Source organism: Bidens hawaiensis, unplaced genomic scaffold, assembly GCF_021521415.1.
Source record: "Bidens hawaiensis isolate Kalapana, Puna unplaced genomic scaffold, B.hawaiensis_p1.1 tig00003653_1, whole genome shotgun sequence".
NCBI classification, from domain to species: Eukaryota; Viridiplantae; Streptophyta; class Magnoliopsida; order Asterales; family Asteraceae; genus Bidens; species Bidens hawaiensis.
Window position 1 is genome coordinate 664,699 of NW_027491209.1, and position 23,406 is coordinate 688,104.

General features: G+C 46.7%; 1 pseudogene across 1 annotated transcript; it reads left to right on the forward strand.

Annotated features, from left to right (window-relative positions):
* The first annotated feature begins 981 nt into the window (after nucleotides 1-981).
* On the forward strand, nucleotides 982-11,299 carry LOC143624023 (putative xyloglucan endotransglucosylase/hydrolase protein 6; annotated as a pseudogene). Its single transcript, XR_013152018.1, has 6 exons — nucleotides 982-1,218; nucleotides 1,376-1,476; nucleotides 1,575-1,771; nucleotides 2,128-2,282; nucleotides 9,009-9,012; nucleotides 10,877-11,299. The product of XR_013152018.1 is annotated as a putative xyloglucan endotransglucosylase/hydrolase protein 6 (transcript).
* Nucleotides 11,300-23,406: the final 12,107 nt, after the last annotated feature.

Below are 23,406 nucleotides of genomic sequence, written 5' to 3' on the forward strand. Positions count from 1 at the left end.
TCGTTTCTTCTTCCTTTGCAATATGTCTTCACATGATACTGAAGCTGTAGTCGATGATAAGAGTACTACTGACGAGTGCCAGTGTGCTCTGCCCGGCGATCAGTACAGGTAATAATTGATATATGTTTAGAGGGATAATTAAGACCGTGGTCCACTTGTAATTAACAGGCTCGAGCCAGACATACCAGTACCACTCATTTAGCCATGTCCTTTTTGGACGTTATTTTCTACTTCAATTAATATTTTCAGTTAATTTATATCATTTATTATAATTTTCGGTCGGTTGCACAAAAAGTTCAATTTTCTTATAAGCATATGAAGATTTACTTAGATGACAAGTGTATATACATGTGGATTCATGTAGCCTGTTATTTTGCCAGTTGCCACTTGTCATTGCCTCTATGGGAGAGTATTAAATACAATATATAACTAGTTAAGGTTTATTGCAATATTTTTACCATAGTAAGGCCCCGTTATCGCCCAAATGTTGCCATGAACATTGCCCTCTTACTGAAGTTTCGTCACATGTCAAAAATTATCCATGAATGTAGCCCATCTACTACACATAGCTTTAGGGGACATAATCTGACTAGGTTCATTACCATATTACATGTTATGGATCTACATAAACATTTTTAAAAGATATCTTAGTTATGTATGAATAAGTTGATCTTCTTAAAAATATTTGGATTGCTTAATATATTCCATAAAGCAAGCAGCTTTTTAATTATATTCAACTTAACTTAAAGCTAGCTAGCTAGCTTTGCTAAAGTAGTCAACTATCAGATATTATGGTCAATCTAATAAACCACTAGCCAGTAACACAACAAAATGAATAAGACGATATGTTTGGTTGGAGAGCGGATGGGACCAGTTGATGACTCCTCATTAGCTGTGTAGAAAGCGATCACAGTTTATAACCCCTCGTACTTTTAAAATATACAACTATAGTCCCTCAGCACCCCATTTAAACTTTTCCTATATAAACCCTTCCCATGATTTCTCATCCTTGTATATTCAAAATGACATATTCTTTCACCATGTTTCATAACAACGTTGTTGTCTTTCTTTTCCTTATCGGGTTCGTAACATTGTTGCCCATAAATAATGCAAAACCGGCAACATTCCTTCAAGACTTTCACATAACATGGTCTGATTCTCATATTAAACAACTCGATGGCGGGAAGGGTATCCAGTTACTCCTTGACCAAAACTAGGGTATGTCACCTACTTTTTTCTGTGTGTATGGTCAGATGTCATGTGTGCTGGTGCATGGTTCTGATACACCAAGACGAACCATGCACTAGTACATGTGATCATTATGTACGCACTAGCTATAAAACTTAATGTAAATATTTTCTTTTTTATGTCATAGGATGTGGGTTCGCTTCAAAAAGCAAGTATTTGTTTGGACGTGTGAGCATGAAGATCAAGCTCATTCCAGGGGACTCTGCTGGCACCGTCACTGCCTTTTATGTATGACTTTTTATTTGTTACATTATAATCATGCTTTTGAGTTTTTTTTTAACATGCTTGGAGCTCAATTATTGTTCTTTCATGGTTCTTGTGGATAGATGAATTCAGATACCGATCAAGTACGTGATGAGCTAGATTTCGAGTTCTTGGGGAACCGGACCGGACAACCTTACTCAGTCCAAACCAACGTGTATGCTCATGGAAAAGGTGATAGAGAACAAAGGGTTAACCTTTGGTTCGACCCTGCTGCTGACTTCCATGTTTACTCCATCCTATGGAACCACCACCACGTTGTGTAAGTACAACTCAACTACATATTCTGATATTCAAACCACATATATACTAGCTAGTTAATTTGAATAGCACTCACTACCGACTCAAGCTTTTGAATTGTCTAAAGCGGATTATAAACTCATGACCTATTTTATAAATAAAGTTATTACTTTTGCTTAGGATAGATAATATTAACACATGGGAATGTGATGACACGCTTTTTGTATACGATTTCTTAAGACAAAAAATCACACGAGACTAATAGCCAAAGGAGTTGTCATCAGATAAAAAAAACAAATGCGAGACAAACGTAATCAAACCTAAAAAAAAAGTAGCTCAAGCTATAGCATCCTAACATAACAAATATTATTTGTGTAGGTTTTCAGTGGATGAGGTGCCTATAAGAGTGTACAAAAACAATGAAGCTAAAGGAGTCCCATTTCCAAAACTACAACCAATGGGAATTTACTCGACATTATGGGAAGCAGATGACTGGGCCACAAGAGGTGGGCTCGAAAAAATTGAAGAGGTAGGTCCTAGCAGAGCCCAGTTGGACCCGCAAGACTCATCTTGAAGAGGGACGTCTACGCAAAGACCAACTGGTTCCGCAGGACCCACCATGCTCAGAGAGATGAAGACCTTACGCGCAGTACGCAAGTTGTTCCCGCGGGAAAAGCCTCCCAATGGTGAAGTACCCCGCCTGTTCCCGCAGCTGCGGATACAAGCCATCAGGGAAGGCTACCCGCACTAATAGCAAGGCTACACGCACAAGGCACTAATTCTCAATAATTCAGTAATGTCACCTGAAGAAGGAATGAGCAAGGCGGGAATACTCCCGCCCAAATGAGCCAGTCCGTACGCTTCTGGAGGATCTTTTGTACTATACCTGCCAAGGTATGGACAAAATAGACAAGATCTGACCAAAGCAGCCCATGAACCAATCACAGGGTGACAGCTCACTGACAACAGTACGACGAGCAGCACGCTATAGTACTTAATGTCACTATCAGCCGCTGTCTACTCACCAACCCTCATCGTGGCACGTACATAGCCCGCAGTTGGTGGAAAAGGAATAGTACACAGCCGGCCATGTCACTATCAGCCGCTGCCTACCCACCAACCACCAGCATGGCACGTGCGTAGCCCACAGTTGGTAGAAAAAGAATATTATACAGCTGGCTGTACCAGCTTGGAAACCTACCTTCGGCTATAAATACTCCAACACCTTGGAACGGTATCATCATCTTATCATATACTATCTGATACCATCACATATCTTATCTGCTCTAGCTATTTCTCTTAATATACATTTATATTCAGAGCAATCTAGTCTGATTCTCACGCCGGAGGGTGGTCACAAGGAGGTACCCCCCCCCCTCTCAGTGACGAGCTCACGGTGTCTGTTTTGCAGGTTATCAGAAGAATAACCATCTTTGCCGGACCTAACCCTCGTGGGAAACATCTACTTGACCCTAAGATTATCCGTAATCTGCCGGGGTCACTTAGTGTTTCTTCATTGGCGCCATCCGTGCATAAAAGCTAGAACTAATTTTCTCAGTTTTTTCAAAACCTCTGGAAAGATGGTTAAGGTTACTCTGGTGCCAAGGCCAGCGAGTGACCAAGAAACCCCGGTAACCACAACCCCAGCTACTGGGGGGAACACCGGCGAGTACACAATTTTTACGAACACTACCCCGGTTACCCAAGCCGGGGCAAGTGCAGTAAACAATCCTTCACTGGGATTCACCGATACCCAGTTGGAGAGACAACAGACGAGGCTCCCCTGCCAAACACTTGATCAAGTTAAAGCGTGGGCGGAAGCACGTCAGAAGGAATTCCAAGCTGAGTTGGATGAACGCTTACGTTCACTCCAACAGGCTGACGAGTTCGGAAACACTCGACAACAGCTCAACATGAGCAATGAGTGCGAGTACTTGGATAATGATTGGGAGGAGTCCGACAGTGACGCAAACCCTCGTCATAGGGCGAAAGGGAAGCGCAAGGAAACGGACTTCCAACCAAGAAGGGATTTTGGAGAAACCTTCAAACCAAGGAACGCGGGGGGAAACCCACGTGACTTCTCCAAAACCTTTAGACCAACTGTTGCAAATGCGGGAACGTCCAAGTTTGCAAGGGACATTGCGGAAGCAATCGCCCCGAAGAGTGCCAAACAGATGTCCAACATCGGCACTTATGATGGTATATCCGACCTAGATGATCACTTGAACAGATTCATAGCGGGGGCAACCGTCAGCAGCTGGACGGAACCCACGTGGTGTTATATGTTCCAGATGACGCTGGTTGGAGCAGCCAGGGCGTGGTTTGATCGTTTACCGGTCCACCACATCTATGATTGGGCGGACTTCCAACACTTCAGCCAACAGAGGAAATATACTGAAGAGCAGTGGACGATCCTCAACTGCGTTAGAGAAGAGGATGAATCTTTACTAGACTTCATCACTCGCTTCAACTCGAAAAAGCTGAGTCTGGGCACCATAAGCGAAGATCTTGTTCGCGCCGCTTTCATCCAGGGCGCCGAATACCCAGAGCTTATCCGCACGTTGACAGGTAAAGATGGCATGCCATCCACATGGGATGCCATCATGACGGCGGCCAAGCGCTTTGCCGAAACGGAGAAGCAACTGGGTAGGGATCTTCCCCAGAGTACAAACCTCTACACGCAGAGGACTAGAGAAAACAACGTCCGGATCGCCCGGTAAAACAAAAAGAGGAAGCTAGGTATTTGGCAGTCAAGGGTAAACTTTGACACCTCATCCAGCTCTCGCCCTCTAGTAGGCGGAAGGGATAACACGCACCCATCAAGCCGAAACCCCCGGTGGACGCCACTCACCAAAAGCGTCACGGAGATATTTGCCACCGAAAAACTCCCATGGCCAAAAGCTCCAATGGTCCGGCAGCGACATAACGCGGATCAGAACAAATCCTGTGACTTCCACGGGACAAAGGGTCACACCACTGAGGAGTGTATATCCTTGAGGGATATTGTTGAAACATTCGTCAAGGATGGAAAACTTACACACCTTGTGGCATCAATCAAGAATGGAGGGAAGAATGATAACCGATACAAAAGCAACGGACGAAAGCCCGTTGACATCAGCATCCACATGGTTCATAGTAACGTCAGAGGAAGAAAAAGACGAACAACAGAACCATGCGCGTGGAAGGAAGCTGAGGTGCGCTTCCCGCGAGTGCCAGGAAGACCCAGCAAAGAAGGCCCTATCGTCATCAAAAGCCAGCTGGGGCACTACATCACGTCCCGCACTCTTGCTGAAAACGGCGCCTCGTCAACGGTTATGTATAGGCAGTTCTTCGACAAGCTAGACGACGAAGACAAGGAACGCCTGGAAACGGTCTACGCCTCGATGGAAGGGTTCGACGGCAGCACAAACACCCCCCTGGGTATCCTATCTTTCCCCGTCATTCTCACAGACGGGAAACACTCCCGCACAGAAGACGTGGACTTTGTCGTAATGAGGAAGCCACACCACACATACGACATTCTCTTCGCGTGGACACCAGCTAACATGACTGGTGTTACCATTGGCCCAACAGTCACTGATCCTACGCGCATCTTACTCAAACGCTTACTACAGAAAAACGCTGACATCTTCGCGTGGACACCAGCTAACATGACTGGTGTACCTCGAAGTAAGGCAGAGCATAAGCTCAAGTGTGACCCGGCTTTTACGCCAGTCATACAAAAGCGCAGAGTAATGGGGGCGGAACAAGCTAACGCATGTAGAACCCAAGTCAAGGAACTTCTTGACGCGGGCATAGTACGCGTTAGCAGATATCAAACATGGGTTGCAAATCCCGTCATGGTACCGAAGTCTAAAAAACAATGGCGCATGTGCATAGATTTCAAAGACTTAAACAAAGCATGCCCCAAAGATTGTTACCTGTTACCCGAAATTGATCTTAAGGTAGATTCGTTAGCACCGTTTCGCCTTAAATGCTTCCTTGATGCGTATAATGGGTACCATCAAATCCACATGGTCGTTGACGATCAGGACAAAACCGCATTTCGGACGCCCGATGGCACATTTTGTTATCAAATGATGCCATTCGAAATTAAGAATGCCGGGTCCACATACCAATGCCTGATGGACAAAGAGTTTCATGCCCAAATTGGGAGGAACTTGGAAGTCTACATGGATGACTTGGTCATCAAAAGCCCTGACCCAGAATCGATGTTGAAAGACATCGAAGAAACTTTCAACACGCTCAGAAAGATAAACATGAAGCTCAACCCGAGCAAGTGTTCCTTTGGGATGGAAGAAGGGAAGTTCTTAGGAGTCATTGTTACTAAAGATGGCTTCAGAGCGAACCCTGAAAAGGTCGAAGCCATTATCAAAATGGAATCACCTACTACCATCAAGCAAGCTCAGACACTGAATTGATGCCTAGTCACACTTAACCGCTTTTTGGCAAACCATGCGGATAGGTCGTTCCCATTCGTGTCAACATTGAGAAACTGTTTAAAGAAAACGCACTTCCGCTGGAAACCAGAAGCGGAAGCAGCTTTTCAGGAAATTCGGTCACGCTTGATCGAACTCCCAACGCTCACAGCACCAGAAGCGGGGGAGGAATTAATCCTATACCTTTCCGCCACAGATAGAGCAACCGGAGCCGTCCTGCTAATAGAGCGAAAAGGCATCCAGATGCCAATCTACTATGTTAGCCGTGTCCTAACAGACGTAGAAACCCGGTACTCTACCCTGGAAAAATTAGTCTTAGCACTTGTACAGGCTTCACGCAGGCTAAGACGATATTTCCAAGGTCACCCAATCACCATTCTCACCAACTTCAAACTCGCAAACGTTCTAGGCAAACCCGAATTGTCAGGACGCCTAGCCAAATGGGCAATAGAATTGGGAGAATACGCGATAAAGTACAAGCCGAGGCCAGCCATAAAAGGCCAGGTCTTGGCCGACTTTATTGCAGAAGTCCCCGCTTCGCGGGAGAAAGAGTGCCAGGAGGAGGCTCAACCCTCTCCAGCACAGGACATCGATGATGTCTGGCGACTCTACACTGATGGAGCAGCCAGCAACGAGGGCTCAGGCGCAGGGTTGAAACTAACCAACCCAGCAGGCCAAGAATACACTTACGCTATTCGACTGGATTTTCCAAGTACAAATAACGAAGCGGAGTATGAAGCATTCTTGGCCGGGCTGAGAATTGCGCGTAAGATGGGAGTGAAAAACTTGGAAGCCCACGTGGATTCCATGTTAGTAGCCAACCAAATAAACGGGACGTACACGGCCGTGAACGACACAATGGCCCTGTACCTCGCACAAGCAAAAACCCTTATGCGTGACTTTAACGATTGTAAGGTCATACACGTCAAGCGTAGCGAAAACAAATCTGCGGATGCGTTAAGCAAGCTTGCATCATTAGCCTTCACCCACTTGGGAAAGGACATCCGCATTGAACTCCTTGGAGCACCATCAGTCCCGCACAAGGAAATCTGTATCATCCAAACCGGCACAGAAACGTGGATGACACCAATAATAAATTAACTTGCGGAGGGTATACTACCAGAGTAAAAAACACAGGCAAGAAAAATACGCTGTAAAGCACTGAACTATCAACTCATCGATGACATCCTTTACAGGCGTAATTTTCTTGGCCCACTCCTAAGATGCGTGGACAACCAAGATGCTGGCTACCTCCTAAGGGAAGTGCACGAGGGCATCTGTGGAGTACACGCAGGTCCACGCGCTGTTGTAGCTAAGCTAAATAACGCGGGATACTTTTGGCCGGGGATGCATACAGATGCGCTGGCATACATCAGAAAGTGTAGGTCTTGCCAACTCTACGCACCCAACACGCATCGCCCGAAGAATGAACTTGTTCCAGTCACCTCTTCATGGCCATTTCTGATGTGGGCCATCGATGTGACAGGCCCATTTCCCACAGCAGCAGGGAACGTTCAGTTTCTAGTGGTCGCCATCGACTACTTCACCAAGTGGATAGAAGCAAAACCCTTAGCCCAAACAACCGCAAAACATATCAAAAAATTTATTTGGGAATTTATTATTTGTCGTTTTGGACATCCCCAGAATTTGGTGAGCGATAACGGCACCAACTTTGCTGACAAGAAGCTACAAAAGTGGCTGGAAGAACTTCAAATCACCCACACCTTCACCTCAGTGGCGCACCCGCAGGGTAATGGTGAGGTGGAAAGAGCAAATAAGAGCATCGTCGACGGCATAAAGAAAAGACTCTTGGAACATAGATCCGGCTGGGTGGACGAAGTTCCACACGTCCTTTGGGCAAACAGAACGCTGAAAAAGGCCAATACGGGAGAAACCCCGTTCAGCCTCACTTATGGCACTGAAGCCATGGTCCCGGTCGAAATTGGTTTACCCTCACCAAGGGTCTTGATTCAGCCAGAAGACAATGATGCGGAAAGACGGTTAGACCTTATGCTAACCGAGGAACGCAGAGACTTAGCCGCAGCGCGTGAAGAGAACTACAAGCGACAAATGCAAAAGTACTACAACACGCGGGTAAAACTCTGCAACTTCAATGTAGGAGACTACATACTGCGTAACAACGAGGCTTCGAACCAAGAACGCCCAGGGAAGCTGGTCCCGGTCTGGGAAGGGCCATACATTATCAAAGAAGTTTTGGGAAAGGGCGCATACCGGCTCGAAAGGCTCGATGGCACCCCCATCCCAAGAACATGGAATGGAGCTCAATTACGCAAATGTTACATGTAGATCAATTCCAAACTTATAAAGAAAAGGCCTAGAGCCACTTCTAATGGAAATGATTCTCCTTTATCAAATTGTGTTGATAGCCTTACCTTTATACTTATTCAAAACACTGATATGCCGGTATTCACCGCATAAATAAGTGGGGAAGTAAGTCGTTGCGTGTGGAAGGCGGCAAAACCCGCATAAACACAAAAAACGGTAAAAATTTCTAAGGAAAAGATGAGGAAAACCTTCACGCAGGTCAGTTATAGGTGAAGTTTGGTCATCCCACTAAATGAAAGTGACGGTCCTACCCGCACAACCATGATAGAAGAAACTGAACATTAACCTATTGACAAACGCGCGTCGAAAGGTTAACTTATTCAAAACACTGATATGCCGGTATTCACCGCATAAATAAGTGGGGAAGTAAGTCGTTGCGTGTGGAAGGCGGCAAAACCCGCGTAAACACAAAACGGCAAAAATTTCTAAGGAAAAGATGAGGAAAACCTTCACGCAGGTCAGTTATAGGTGAAGATTGGTCGTCCCACTAAATGAAAGTGACGGTCCTACCCGCACAATCATGATAGAGGAAACTAAACACTAACCTATTGACAACCACGCGTCGAAAGGTTAACTTATCCAAAACACTTGGAAAATTGCTAAGTTAAACTAAAGTATGCACGAGCGAATCATATATTGTTTATGAGGCAAAACAAGTGCCAAATTAAACTATAATATGCATGAGCAAGTCATATAACGTTTATAAAGCAAGTTAAAAAGATTCAAAAAGATACAAAGATTCAAAAATAAGAGGGAATATACCCCCTTACCTTGGTAACCAAGAAACCGTAAGACAAGTGCGGGTACAGTGTCAAGGCGAAACCCTTCACATACTTAGCACCTGCAGGGAATTGAAGCCAAGAATACCTTGGAAATCAAGTAACTATAAGACGAGTGCGGATACAGTGTCAAGGCGAAACCCTTCACATACTTAGCACTTGCAGGGAATTAAAACCAAGAAGGATCTTCTGAGCCATGCTTGTGGAAAGGGAAATAACATCCCCGCATAGCGGGAACGTTGAGAACTAGATTGTTTGAAGCTACAAGATGGAATTGGTTGTTTAACATAATTGATCACTATGTCTAAAACTACCAAAACCTCGTGGAGAATCTACACAAGTGAAACTCAACGCTCTTGACTTGCGAGGAGATTACACACCTACCCGCATCATACCCAAAGATCAAGCAGAAAAGTCGGGAATTTCTGCACGTGACATTAGGAAAACCGCGGGAAGAATCCCCACGGAAAACCTTAAAACTAAAAAACCCTTTTCAAAACCCTTTGCTTAAGTCCAAAAGTTCACCTCACTTATTAACAATTCATGAGAAGAACATTGGACTGGGGGACTTGAAGAGGTAGGTCCCAGCAGAGCCCAGTTGGACCCGCAAGACTCACCTTGAAGAGGGACGTCTGCGCAAAGACCAACTGGTTCCGCAGGACCCACCATGCTCAGAAAGATGAAGACCTTACGCGCAGTACGCAAGCTGTTCCCGCAGGAAAAGCCTCCCAATGGTGAAGTACCCCGTCTGTTCCCGCAGCTGCGGATACAAGCCATCAGGGAAGGCTACCCGCACTAATAGCAAGGCTACACGCACAAGGCACTAACTCTCAATAATTCAGTAATGTCACCTGAAGAAGGAATGAGCAAGGCGGGAATACTCCCGCCCAAATGAGCCAGTCCGTACGCTTCTGGAGGATCTTTTGTACTATACCTGCCAAGGTATGGATAAAATACACAAGATCTGACCAAAGCAGCCCATGAACCAATCACAGGGTGACAGCTCACTGACAACAGTACGACGAGCAGCACGCTCTAGTACTTAATGTCACTATCAGCCGCTGCCTACTCACCAACCCTCATCGTGGCACGTACATAGCCTGCAGTTGGTGGAAAAGGAATAGTACACAGCCGCCCATGTCACTATCAGCCGCTGCCTACCCACCAACCACCAGCATGGCACGTGCGTAGCCCACAGTTGGTAGAAAAGGAATATTATACAGCTGGCTGTACCTGCTTGGAAACCTACCTTCGGCTATAAATACTCCAACACCTTGGAACAGTATCATCATCTTATCATATACTATCTAATACCATCACATATCTTATCTGCTCTAGCTATTTCTCTTAATATACATTTATATTCAGAGCAATCTAGTCTGATTCTCACGCCGGAGGGTGGTCACAAGGAGGTACCCCCCCTTCTCAGTGACGAGCTCACGGTGTCTGTTTTGTAGGTCATCAGAAGAATAACCATCTTTGCCGGACCTAACCCTCGTGGGAAACATCTACTTGACCCTAAGATTATCCGTAATCTGCCGGGGTCACTTAGTGTTTCTTCAGGAGTAAAGCACCGTTTTATGTATATTATAAAGACTTTGATATTGAAGGGTGTCCTTCACCAGGGCCAAGTGCTTGTGCATCCAACCCAACCATTTGGTGGGAGGGAACCGGGTACCAACAACTTGATTCGGCTGCAGCTCGCAGGTACCGATGGGTCCGAATGAATCATATGGTCTATGATTACTGCACCGATAAACAAAGGTACCCGGTTACCCCACCGGAATGTTTGGGTGGTATCTAGACAATTTCTATTTTTCACCATACACACTTTGTTCAGTAATTTATGTGTCAAGATGTTATACCAATGTAAAGGATTTGTGTCTGTATGTGTAGGGGTCGGGGGAGTTAAATGTTATATATGTTTTTTTTAGTGTTATATATATGGGATTGTGTTTTCTTTCGATTTTATTGGTAGTTGGTACTATGAATATTGTTAAAAAGGATAATTAATAAGATTTCAAAACATGATAATTTTAAATAAATATTTGTATATATTGTTTTAATGTAACATATGAAGTGACTATTTAACTGTGTAAATTAACAAAAAAAAAATTTACTTTAAAATGTGATTCTTACGGTTCTTTTTTTATTTTTTATTTTTTTAACGTTTTGAATAACTTATTTCTACGAGTGAGACATAAATAAACAGCTGGATTGAATATTTCACATTCTAGCGTTTTGGGCTCTCTAGTTGGATGAAAATCGATGCTTGATGAGTAAAAATTTTAATATATTACCATTGAGGTGGGTGATAGCCGTTGTAAACTTAAAAAAAAAGAAGCAAATTTAATTACAAAATTAACTCCATAACTAAATCAAACTTTTATGCAAACATTCTACCATAATTTTCCATCTTTCTCAGAATCTTCATCCAAATTTCTTTACATCGTTACAATCATGAATTTAAATAACCCAAACAACTTGTTCTTTGAAAACGAACAAAAAAAACCCAAACAAGCTATTCAACCCAAATATTTTCCACTTATATTTAGCGTCCCCGTATTGAAACCTGAAGAAACGTGGATCTACTCACTGGTAGCAGATCTACTTTCCTCGGGTGTGATTATACTATTTCACCGATGGTTCTTCTGGATCTGTGTTCTTCCACCTACAAAATGAACAGCGCCGTTACTTACCCCTCAGAAAGGGACAGAGGGGTCCTCTTTGGGGTAACCCTCCGGCGTGAGAATAAGTATATGTAGGAGAAGATGATAATGTGAGAGTAAGGGAATTTTGGGAAGTATTGCTTAAAATGCTGAATACTGTATGTTACTCTGTATGATTGTGTGATTGAATATGCTTCAATGTGAATCAATGTGTCTGTAACTGTGTACGTTATGATGTATTTATAGTGCTAGGGTTTCCACTGATTGAGCTGAGACCAAATTAGGGTTTTGTTGGCCTCCTCCAATCGATTTGCGCTACGCGTCTCTGGAGACACCTGGTGCTTTTTCATTGGTTATGATCACGTGGTAACCCATGAGTCATGCTGAGCTGTCCACCTTTCATTTAGCAGCTGTCAACATCAGCATATCCTTATTCCTTAAAAAGATGCCTTCTGGAAGGTTGTCTGACGTGCACAATCAAGGTTGCCCCAATCCTGATTTGGATAAGGACGAGGTTGATTATGTGCACGTGTGATATGCGCCCATCCTGAGGATGCGCGAGGTCTTCTCTTTATTCTCACGCGCAGATATTTCATGCGCAGATGTGATACGCACAAGCATGTAATACGCGTCACGCGCGGATGCCCCAAGCGCATGGGTGGGCATGTATGATGCGCGAGCATGTGATATGCGCCGCGCGCGGATGCGCCACGCACGATGTGATATGCATAAGCATATATGATGCGTGAGCATGTGATACGCGCGAGCATATGTGATGCATGAGCACATGTGATGCGTGAGCATATGTGATGCTTGAGCATATGTGATATGTGCAAGCATGTGATGCTTGAGCATAAGTTTTGGCTTTGTACCTTGATAATATCTTTGACTTCTAATGTCTTGTATATATCTTGTGGGTTGACCTGCCCCGTTCGGTGTTGAGGCGGGTACATACCTCTTCAAGCCCCCCCAGTCTAATGTGTGTCTTATCTCGCGCGAGCGCGGTAAGATAGATATTAGATTTACTGATTTGGTCTTTTAATGGGGTTTTGTCGTTTTCTTGGTTGTTTCCATCGTTGCGCGAAGTTCTATCCATTTGGTTGAAACGAAGGGTCCAAACACGTGGTTAGTTGGTGGTGACGTGCGCCGTAAACGTGTCAGACGTTTCGTGTGCTCGAGGTGCTACAGTTGCCTTTCATGTCCCCTCGCACAGCTGTCTTGAACAAGTGTCGCGCTTGCATTGGTTTGCACCTGCGAGTGGGGGCGCGTCTCTGCTCCGTGGCAGGTCCGTTACGTTTTCATGTCACCTCAAACAGTGTCAAGGACACGTGCCGCGACCACGTTGGCTTACAGCTGCGAGTGGGGGCGCGTGAAATCCGATCAGTTGCCAAATTTCTCTCTCCTGGGCCTATAAAAGCAGGCCCTTAAGAAATTTTCTGTCTTCATCTTCATTGTTGCAAATTTTCGAATTTCTGCCTTTAATATTCTGATTTGAGTGTATTCATCGTTTCGAATCCTCGATTATCTGCTGCTGCAGTTGTATGTCTGATAGTTCAGACTCCTCTAACCCCTCCATCACCTCTATTGCCTCCCGAAGACGCCGTGTGAAATCTGTGGTGATGTCGACATTGAAGCAGAAGGGCAAGGGGAAGAGGGTTGTTGAGACCACATCGGAGGAAGTAGGGAAGACCAAGGCCCCGAAAAGGTGGAATGAAATCCCCTGCAAATTGAGGCAGGCCGATCTCGACAGCCTCATCTCGTCACAGGGTTTTCCCGCCCTGTTTGGCTGCATGTTGCCTGGGGCCGGGCAAACGGCGGCGGACCCGCCTGCCGGCTATATTTCACTGTACACCCATTTTTTCACCCACTGCAACCTTCGTCTTCCGATGACAAGGTTTGTAGGCGCGGTGTTACGTTTTTTCGGGATTCATATATCCCAAGTCCATCCGTTTGGACTTGTGCGCATGACTCATTTCGAGTTCATGTGCAAATCACAGCGCGAGGAGCCCACCCCTCGGCGCTTTCAATTTTTTTACAAGCCCAAGATCCAAGATTCTTGGATCTCCTTTATTCCTCGCAGTCAGAAGGTTAAGTGCAGCACCGTATCATTCAAGAGCCTTCATGACTGGTCTGAGAGGTTCTTCTACATCAGGGCTGGTGTAATCCCCATCCGCATGACGATGCGCGCGATCGATTCTGCGCCCGCGGATGCGGATGTTATTAAGAACCCAACCGGCGCCTGGGTTAAGAAACTGTCCGCCGAACCATCTCCCGCCAAGAAAATTCGCGAGGAGGCGCTGGTGGGGGTCGGCATGAGTAGGCTGTGGGCCGACAGCGCGCTTGAGCCCGTTATCCAAGTCGACGGGTTGTGTAAGTTTATTTCATTGCTTTATTTCTTTTTCTGCGCGAACATAATTCTTTTGCTGATATCACTTGACTTGTTTTTGCGCAGTCACCAAGGATTATATCCACGCCGCTTATGATGATCAAGTGGAGGGTGGCTCCGTCGCGCTTGGCGCTGGGGAGGTTGGTTTCCCAGATCGCTTCGATGACATGTTCATCCCAGTGGATCTGGAATTTGACTTTGATAGTGACGCGCCTGGTAAGCCTTCGCACTTATGCTTATTCCTTTAGAATACCAAAGTTTATTAACAGTTCTGTTGCTTGTATTTGCAGATGCGCTCGAAAACTACGAGCTGGAGCTCGCGGAAGAGGAGGAGGAGGAAGAGGAGGCGCCCCTACTAAAGCGCAAAGCTAAGGGGAAATCTGGCGCAGGGGGCAGTAAGAAACAGAAGAAAGATGACACCCCTGTCGCTCATCCCCATGCTCAAACGAAGGGACCTAAGGAAACCCAGGTGTTTACCACCAAGGTTTCTTTAGCTTCCCTGCCTGTGAAAGTGGGCAGACCTCCTGTCCACTTGAGGTATGGTGGCGTCACCTCCTCCGTTCGCGCGGCTGAAGAGAGAAGCAGTGCCGCGCCTGCGACAGGTATACTTTGCTTATCTTCATCTGATTGAATTATTATTAAACCTTTGCTCCTTTGAATGTTTGCAGGACCGGCGACGGTTGCAGATCAGCCGCAGGCGCCACAAGGTGCTGAGGCTGCGCCGGGGGCTGCTTCGAAGTCCCCTGTTCTACCCTCTGAAAAGGGTAGAATGAACTTTATGGCGATGTTCGCCGCGCGAACAGAATTGCGCCAAGGTATGTTTTGCACATTTGTCTTCTGAATTTTTTTTTTTGGATCCAGTCATAAACCAATTTTCCTTGTTGATTTGTTCATAGGAGTTGTAGCTGGCGTACAAGTTGCTGGTGACACTCCTGGCGCCGTTGCCGGCGCCGCTGGTTCTGCTCCTGCTCCTGCTAGTGCTGAGTCTCCCCTTATTGGGATTACAAAGGAGCAGGAAGCCGTATTGCGCGCCGAAATGGCGACGCCGAGACCTCCCTCGCCTCCTCCTACACGCAGCCCTCCCCGCGAAACTGGTTTGGAGCCCTCCAGGTCGCAGGAGAAGAGGCCTATTGAAGAAGATGAGGAGGATGAGGGGGCTCAAGCTGAGGACTCCTTGGGAGACCGCGCCAGCCCTGCGATGCCACAAGACTTCGCAGTGCAGACTTCAGGTGGGGCTGGCGCTGACTTTTCTGCTTCATCCCCGCAGGTATGTTTTAATTTGTTGCTCCGCTGCGCGTACCTCCATATAAGTATGTTTTATGACTTAGAACATTTCTTGTGTTTTGCAGGGAGGTGACCACGTTTACCGCCCGAGATGGAATATTAATGAAGACAGTTCCTTCCAATCCATGGGCGTATGCGAGGACTTCTGGGCTCATGCCGTGCCTCCTACTGAAAGGAGGTATCAGGAGGAGCGCACCCGCGCGGACTTGCTGAATGACCATATTTTCGCTGGGTCGGCTTTCTTTGCTGCCTCCCAGGAGCTTCGTCGTGATTATATTAAAGTACGCGATGCTCTTGTGGAAGCCCAGCGAGAGGCTAAGGTGGCCGCCTGGAACCTTTCTGATGCTCGCGCACGAGCTGAGAAACTCCAGGCGGAGCTCAGCGAAAACCGAGCAAGTGCCAACACCGCCTTTATTAAGCGCGGGCATGAGCTCCAAGCTGCGCGGGAGAAGCAGCAGGTGGCGGAGGCCAAAGTTGCCAAGTACGCGCGGAGAGTGCGTGTCTTGGAACAGCAGGCGGAGGCGCGTGACCAAGCTATCGTCCAGAGTATCACTGAGAAATCATCACTAGAGAGCGAGGTTGCGCGCCTGAAGAAGGAGTTGGCGGCCGCGCAGGCCGATAGAGATGAGGCCTTGGCGACGGCAGCGTCCAGCCAGGAAGCACTTGATGCTGCGCAGGCGGAGAAAGAAAAAATTTTGGCGGCAGCAGCGTCTGATAAAGAGGAGCTAAAAAAGACCAAGAAAACTGTTGAGTTATTAAACTCCCAGGTTCCTGCCCTCGAGACGTCTGTTGCTGGCCTCGCGCAGGATCGCCAATGGCTGGTGTCACAGGGCATGACTCGTTGCGCTTTGGCGATGAAATATTCCGCCGAGTTTCAGGCCCTTGTGATGGACTGCAATGCTGCCGCGCGCTTGGTGGGTCGAGCTGAAGGGTTTACGGATGGGTATGAATATGGCATGTTGAAGAAGAACCCATCCGAGTACCCTTACAAGAGCGACGCGGCCTGCGCGGACATGGCCGCGGTGGGGGAGAAGTATATGAATACTCCCATCCCCATCCTTATGCAGGTACCTCGACCTTAATGAGTTTTTCTTGATTAATTTTCCAAGTGTTTTGTACTCAATACTTTTCTAATGATTTGCAGATAGCCGCGCTTGCTGACCAGCCCGACCTCGGCGCGCTAAAGAAGTTGCTCGATGAATGCGAGAGGGCTGGTGGCGATGATGGTGGCGCGGGGGATGTTGCCCCTGCCAGCGGCTCTGGCGCGGCGAAAGAATCTGCTCCTGACACCGTCGTGATAGAAGACTCCATTGAGGAGGAAGAACTTGACTATGGTCAGTTCGGAGATGAGGAGCGGGCCGCGCCAGATGCTGAGGGAGATGATGAGGGTGATGAAGCGGCTGACGTCGACGTGGAGACTTGAGAAGCCCTTCATCAAATTTTATATATATTTTTTTTATACTTGTAATTTGTAACTCATCATACTTGTAAATTTCAATTGTATGGAATGAAACTTGTTTTCTCTTTTTCACATCTTGCGCATTTCCATTCATCTCTTCATGTTTGCTTGTATAGATATAAGATATGCTTGCACGTTAAAATAAGAACAAGGTTGTAAGGAAATTATTCACTTAACCATAGTCCTATTTTGTAAGTGGTTTCGCAGTATCTTGTTTATGCTGACATGCGCGATATCTTTTCTCAATTCCTTTTTTGCGCGTCGTTGTCTCGCGGTTTTTACATGGAAGTATGAGTTTTAGCCATTACATGTCAGCATGTGTTACTCAGATATCCACTATGATTCCGCGCGCGACCTCGACCTGAGACCTTAACAACTATGATATGGCATGTACTTTGCCTTAGTTGTGTTTAAGGATTTTTATGATCAGGCTGCGCGGGATGTAAGATGGATGTTTGTGAGTGTTTTGAGCTAAGGCTCTTTGTTTTGGGCTAAGGCCCTGACGTTTTTAGAGTTAAGACTCATTAACGTGTTTGAGCTAAGGCTCGTAGGTTTGGGCTAAGGCCCTGACGTTTTAGAGTTAAGACTCGTTAACGCGTTTGAGCTAAGGCTCGCGCATGTATGTTTTACTTCGTTTTATTTTGTTTTGAAGTCAATATAGTGTTGTCATATTGCTCCAAATTAATAAAGGAAGTGTGAAACATGTATGCAAAGGTAATAGAACAAATATTGAAAGATAGCGCGAATCATCATTCATGATGGCTTAAAAGCCTTGATTACATATTTGAACTTTTAGATGAAGCATTTTCTAAGCTGTGCCGCGTTCCACGCGCGCGGTATCTTTTTTCCATTCAAATCTTTTAAAGTGTACGCGCCTTTCCCCAAATCTTCTGAAATTTGATAAGGTCCCTCCCAATTGGGGGACATTTTTCCTGGGGGTATCGCGCGGCTAGCTTCATTGTTTCGAAGGACAAAATCATTTTTCTTGAAGTGGCATTCTTTAACGCGCTGATTATAATATTTTTCTAGCTTTTTCTTGTATTTGGCTTCATTGATGATAGCCGCTTCTCTGCGTCCTTCAAGCAAGTTGAGGTCCAATCTTCTTTCGCGCTCGTTATCAGTCTTGCTCATCATGAGTACCCTATGGGATGGGCATCCAATTTCTGCTGGGATCATAGCCTCTGTCCCATAGGTTAGGCTGAACGGGGATTCGCCATTGCTAGTTTTGCTTAATGTCCTGTGCGCCCACAGGACATTAGGTAACTCTTCGACCCAAGAATGGGATTCTCCCTCCAACCTTTTCTTCAGCCCATTTAACAAACTTTGATTCGCGCGCTCCACTTGGCCATTCCCTTGAGGGTGGTAGACCGAAGTGAAGATTTGGTTGATGTGCAATTCTTTGAGCCAGCTGGATATCTTCCTGTCAGTGAATTGTTTGCCATTGTCGCTCACAATTTCCATAGGAAGGCCAAAACGGCAAATGATGTGGCTCCAGATAAATTGCTTCATCGCCTCAGCTGTGATTTTTGCTAGTGGCTTGGCCTCAACCCATTTTGTGAAATAGTCTATCGCCACTACCAAAAATTTCACTCGCCCTTGCGCTTGCGGCAGGGGCCCCACAATATCAATGGCCCATTTGTGGAAAGGCCATGCAGAGGTCACCAGAATCAAGTTGTTATTTGGCCGCATGGTGTTTGGCGCGTAGCTCTGACATGCCTTGCATTTTTGGATTTCTTTTAGCGCATCCAAGTACATGCCTGGCCAATAGTAGCCTGAGCTCATTGCCTTGGCAACCACCATGCGCGGGCCAGCGTGTATTCCGCAGATTCCTTCGTGAATCTCCCTAATCACATAGCTTGCTTCTTCAGCATCCAGGCATTTCATGAGCGGTCCAAGGTAAGAGCGTCGATATAATGTACCATCAAGTAGTTCATAGTTCTGCGCCTTGTGTCTTATCTTTCTCGCCCGTGCGCGATCGTCCGGTAACTTCCCCTCCTTCAGGAATTCCATTATTGGAGTTATCCAGGATGAAGGGGTTGTATGAATTACAAGGACAGATTGCGTTTGCACTAACGGGTTGCTCATCACTTCCACCCTGACATCTTTGCCAAAGTGATCAAAATTAGTTGAAGCCATCTTACTCAACGCGTCAGCAGACTTATTTTCGCTGCGCGAGATGTGTATGATTCTGAAGAAGTCAAACTGTTCAACGAGCTTTTTTGCCTGCTCTAGATATAGAGGCATTGTGTTCTCCTTGGCGTCATAAAGGCCGTTGACTTGAGCAGCTACCAAGTAAGAATCAACATGGACCTCTAGCCTTTTAACTCCAAACTTGCGCGCAATGCGCAGACCAGCCAGCAGGGCTTCATACTCAGCCTCATTGTTGGTACTCTTGAAGTCCAATCTAATAGCATAAGTATATTCATGATTATCAGGGTCCACCAGTTTGAGGCCTGCGCCGGACCCTTCGCTGTTGGAGGCTCCATCAGTGAATAGCCTCCAAACATCTTCTTCATCATTTGCTCGCGGAGGGTCTACCTCGCGCTGAGCTTCTTCAATCTTTCCCTCTGGGATTTCCGTGATGAAATCCGCTAAAACTTGACCCTTTATTGCTGGACGGGGCTTATAGGTGATCGTGTGTTCACCTAATTCCAGCGCCCACTTTGTCAGCCTTCCGGAGAGCGCGGGGCGTCGCAAGACTTGCTGGATGTTGTAACCAGTCAGAACTTCAATAGGATGACCATTGAAGTATCTATGGAGCTTGCGCGACGCGTGTGTTAGTGACAAAACTAACTTTTCCATGATGGAATAGCGCGTCTCAGGGTCTGTCAGCACCCGACTCACATAGTATATTGGCGTTTGGATCCCCTTGCGATCCACCAATAATACTGCGCCGATGGCGCGGTCTCCAGCTGACAGGTACAATGTAAGGGTTTCGCCAGGAAGTGGAGCTGTTAGCGCGGGCAGCTTTATGAGACATTCTTTTATCTCACTGAAAGCTTGCTCAGCCTCAGGCGTCCACTTGAATTGGCTCTTCTTCAAGCAGTTCCTCAAAGTGTTAACGAATGGAGTAGATTTGCTGGCGTGGTTCGCTAGGAACCTGTTGATTGACACCAATCTACCATTCAGCTTCTGAACCTCTTTCATGGTGGATGGTGAAGGCATGTCAAGGATGGCTTCCACCTTTTCAGGGTTCACCTTGAAACCATCCTTAGTGACCATTACACCAAGAAATTTCCCCTCTTCCGCGCCGAAAGTACATTTGCTCGGGTTGAGCTTCATGTTAACTTCCGTTAGGCGCTGAAGAGTTTCCTCGATGTCTTTGAGCATTTGTCTCTCCTCCCTGCTCTTGATCACCAAATCATCAACGTAGACTTCTAGATTTCTTCCGATTTGTTCACTGAAAACCGAATCCATAAGTCTCTGATAGGTGGCGCCCGCATTCTTTAAACCAAAGGGCATTTTTGTGTAACAAAAAACACCCTTGTCGGTTCTGAAGGCAATCTTGTCTTCGTCCTGTGGTGCCATTTGAATCTGGTGATAGCCTTTGTAGGCATCCAGGAAACATTTGAGCTTGAATGGCGCCACGGAGTCCACCTTTGCGTCGATGTTTGGGAGGGGGTAACAGTCTTTCGGACATGCTTAGTTGAGGTCCTTGAAGTCAATACACATCCTCCATGACCCGTTGCTTTTCTTTACCATCACAGGATTGGCTACCCACGTCTGGTATCGGATCGGGCGGATGATGTTTGCGCGCAACAGGTCCTCCACTTGCTCATTCATGGCCTTCGCCTTTTCATCCCCCATGATTCTCTTTTTCTGAGCAATTGGCTCCACCGACTTGAACGTGTTAAGAGAATGTTGCGCCAAGTCTCGCGGGACCCCCGTCATATCGGAGTGTTGCCACGCGAAAACCGACGTGTATTTTGTGAGCAACCTTTTCATTCTCAATCTCGTTTCGTCTGAAATGGTAGCGCCAATTGTGACCGTTTGCTCTGGGAATTTTGGGTTTAAAATCCACTTCTCTGGCGCATTGTCCGCCATTGGAAGTTTCATTCTCCCTTCCCGCGGCGTACTTGTCACTGCGCACAAATGATCGCGGTAAACAAATGTTACGCCTGTTGGTGTAGGGAACCCCAATGCGCCGTGCGCTGGCGACGGTACAGCATTAAATTGGGCAATCGTTCCCCTACCCAGGATCATATTGTGGCATGACGTGGTGGGCAAGACCAAGAAGTTGACAACTTCGGCTCGCTTGTGCTCATCATCCCCCATAGTTAGTTCAAACTAAATCTGGCCTAGGGGATGGATGATTTCATTTGAAACACCACAGATTGGTGCGTTAACAATTTCGAGCCGCGCTTGGTCTGCCGGGTCTAACTTTCTGAAACATTGCTCATACATAATGTCAGATTCGCTTCCAGTGTCCACCAGGACCTTTGACACTTCGTAATGAGCAATGTGTGTGGTGATGACGAGAGGACTGCTTATTGAAGGGCCTCCCCTGATTCTTGGGAAGATGACTTGTTGCTCGCGCCAATCTCCGTGGATTTGCGCGCTTCTCTTTTTTGACGTCTGCCCTTGTCGTCCCCCCTCAGCCACACAGATTCTTTTGTATTTCTTGCTGGCAGAGGCTCCTTCCGGTTGCTCATCTTCTATTCTTTGGTTTTTCACCAAGTGAGCCAGCCTGCCTGATTTTACATCCTTCTCGATCGCATCCTTTAAATGATGGCATGCGTCGGTGTTGTGGCCCGGGGACCTGTGAAATTCACAATATTTGCCACTGTTTTGCGGTCCCTTGTAGTGTAGTTGCTTGGGGGGCTTGAATTGAACATTCTCAGTACTTAACACCTGTGAAGGTGTTTTAGTGAGGGGAGTCCATATTCTTGGCAGAGGTCTGCTGGGATCTCTGCCGCCCTCCCTCTTGTCACCCTCCCCGCGATTACGAACATCTTTTTGGGGCTGGGGTGAGCTTGGTTGCGCTTGCTTTTCTGCGGAAGAAAAACTTGTTGGCTGCAACCTGGACCATACAGAGTTCTGTTTGGCCCTCTTCTCTTTGCTGCGCGGTGATTCAGCCTGATGCGCTCTTTCTCTTGCCCTATCTTGGGCAATCTGTTTTTCATTTCTCGCGAAAACTCGCGATGCCTCCATTAACTTGGCCCACGTGGTGGGCATGCCATCTTTGCTTACGAGAGCTCGTCGTAATTGATCACTGCGCGCGCCTTGTATAAAGGCCACGCGCAGGAGTTGCTCGGTTATACCTCCGATTGCCAGAGACTCCTGATTGAACCGAGTGATGTAATCTTCAATCGTTTCATCATTCCTGCGTACGCAGTGCATGATGTCATCAGGATCGCGCGTGTGCCTGCGCTGCTGTACGAAGTGGGCTTGGAACTTTTCTAATAGTTCCTCGAACCCATCAATTTGCCCAGTCGGCAAGCTCTCGAACCATACCCGCGCCGCGCCCGTTAGGCAGCGAGCAAACATATGACACCATGTTGGCATCGTCCAGCTCTCTAGGTTTCCCATGTTGTAAAAACCTTGCAAGAAATCGTCTGGATCTGTCGTGCCGTCATATTTACCCAAACCACTTGGCATCTTGGTCTTGTGCTGGATGGGAGCCTGCGCGATGCGCGCAGTGAACTTTGAGTGTTTCACCAAGATGGCTGGTCTGTAGGGTGTGGTTACGTCCACTTGCCCTCTGACTGGTGGGCTGTACGGCATGTGCAGATCCAGATCGGCTCTGGCTCCAGGCGCCATGTTCACAGGCGCGCGGAGCTGTGAGCCTCCTGCATGAGTATCCCGCGTCTTCCTCATGCTATGCACTTCTTCATCACTGAACTCAGTGTGTGCAGTGTGAACAGAATGTCCTTCTTCCGGCGCGCGCGGCCTTTTTGTAGTCTGCTTATCAAACGCTTGCCTTTGTGTTTGGTCGGCTAGCTTCTTCTGTTTGACCATTTCATTGTACTTTTCCATCAGACGCCGCTGCTCGTTTATGAGCCATTCATTCGGATCATTTGTTTCTTCTTCTGGACCCATTGGTCCTTTCAGTTTCGCGCCGGCCATATTTTGTAACGTGAGATCGTCTGAAGGAGTTTCAGTCTGGCCGTGAGGGGTTGTGACGAAGGGACGGTTGCTGGTGGTACGCGTAGAATCACGCGGAACCCTCAGAACCTGCTGTCCGTCGTTAACACCCTCACGTTCAATATCCTCCAGAGCTTGATCAACGTTACGAACGCCAGAAACCATGGTGATTGATTTTTTTTATGTAGATCTGATGAGATCTGATTGCCGA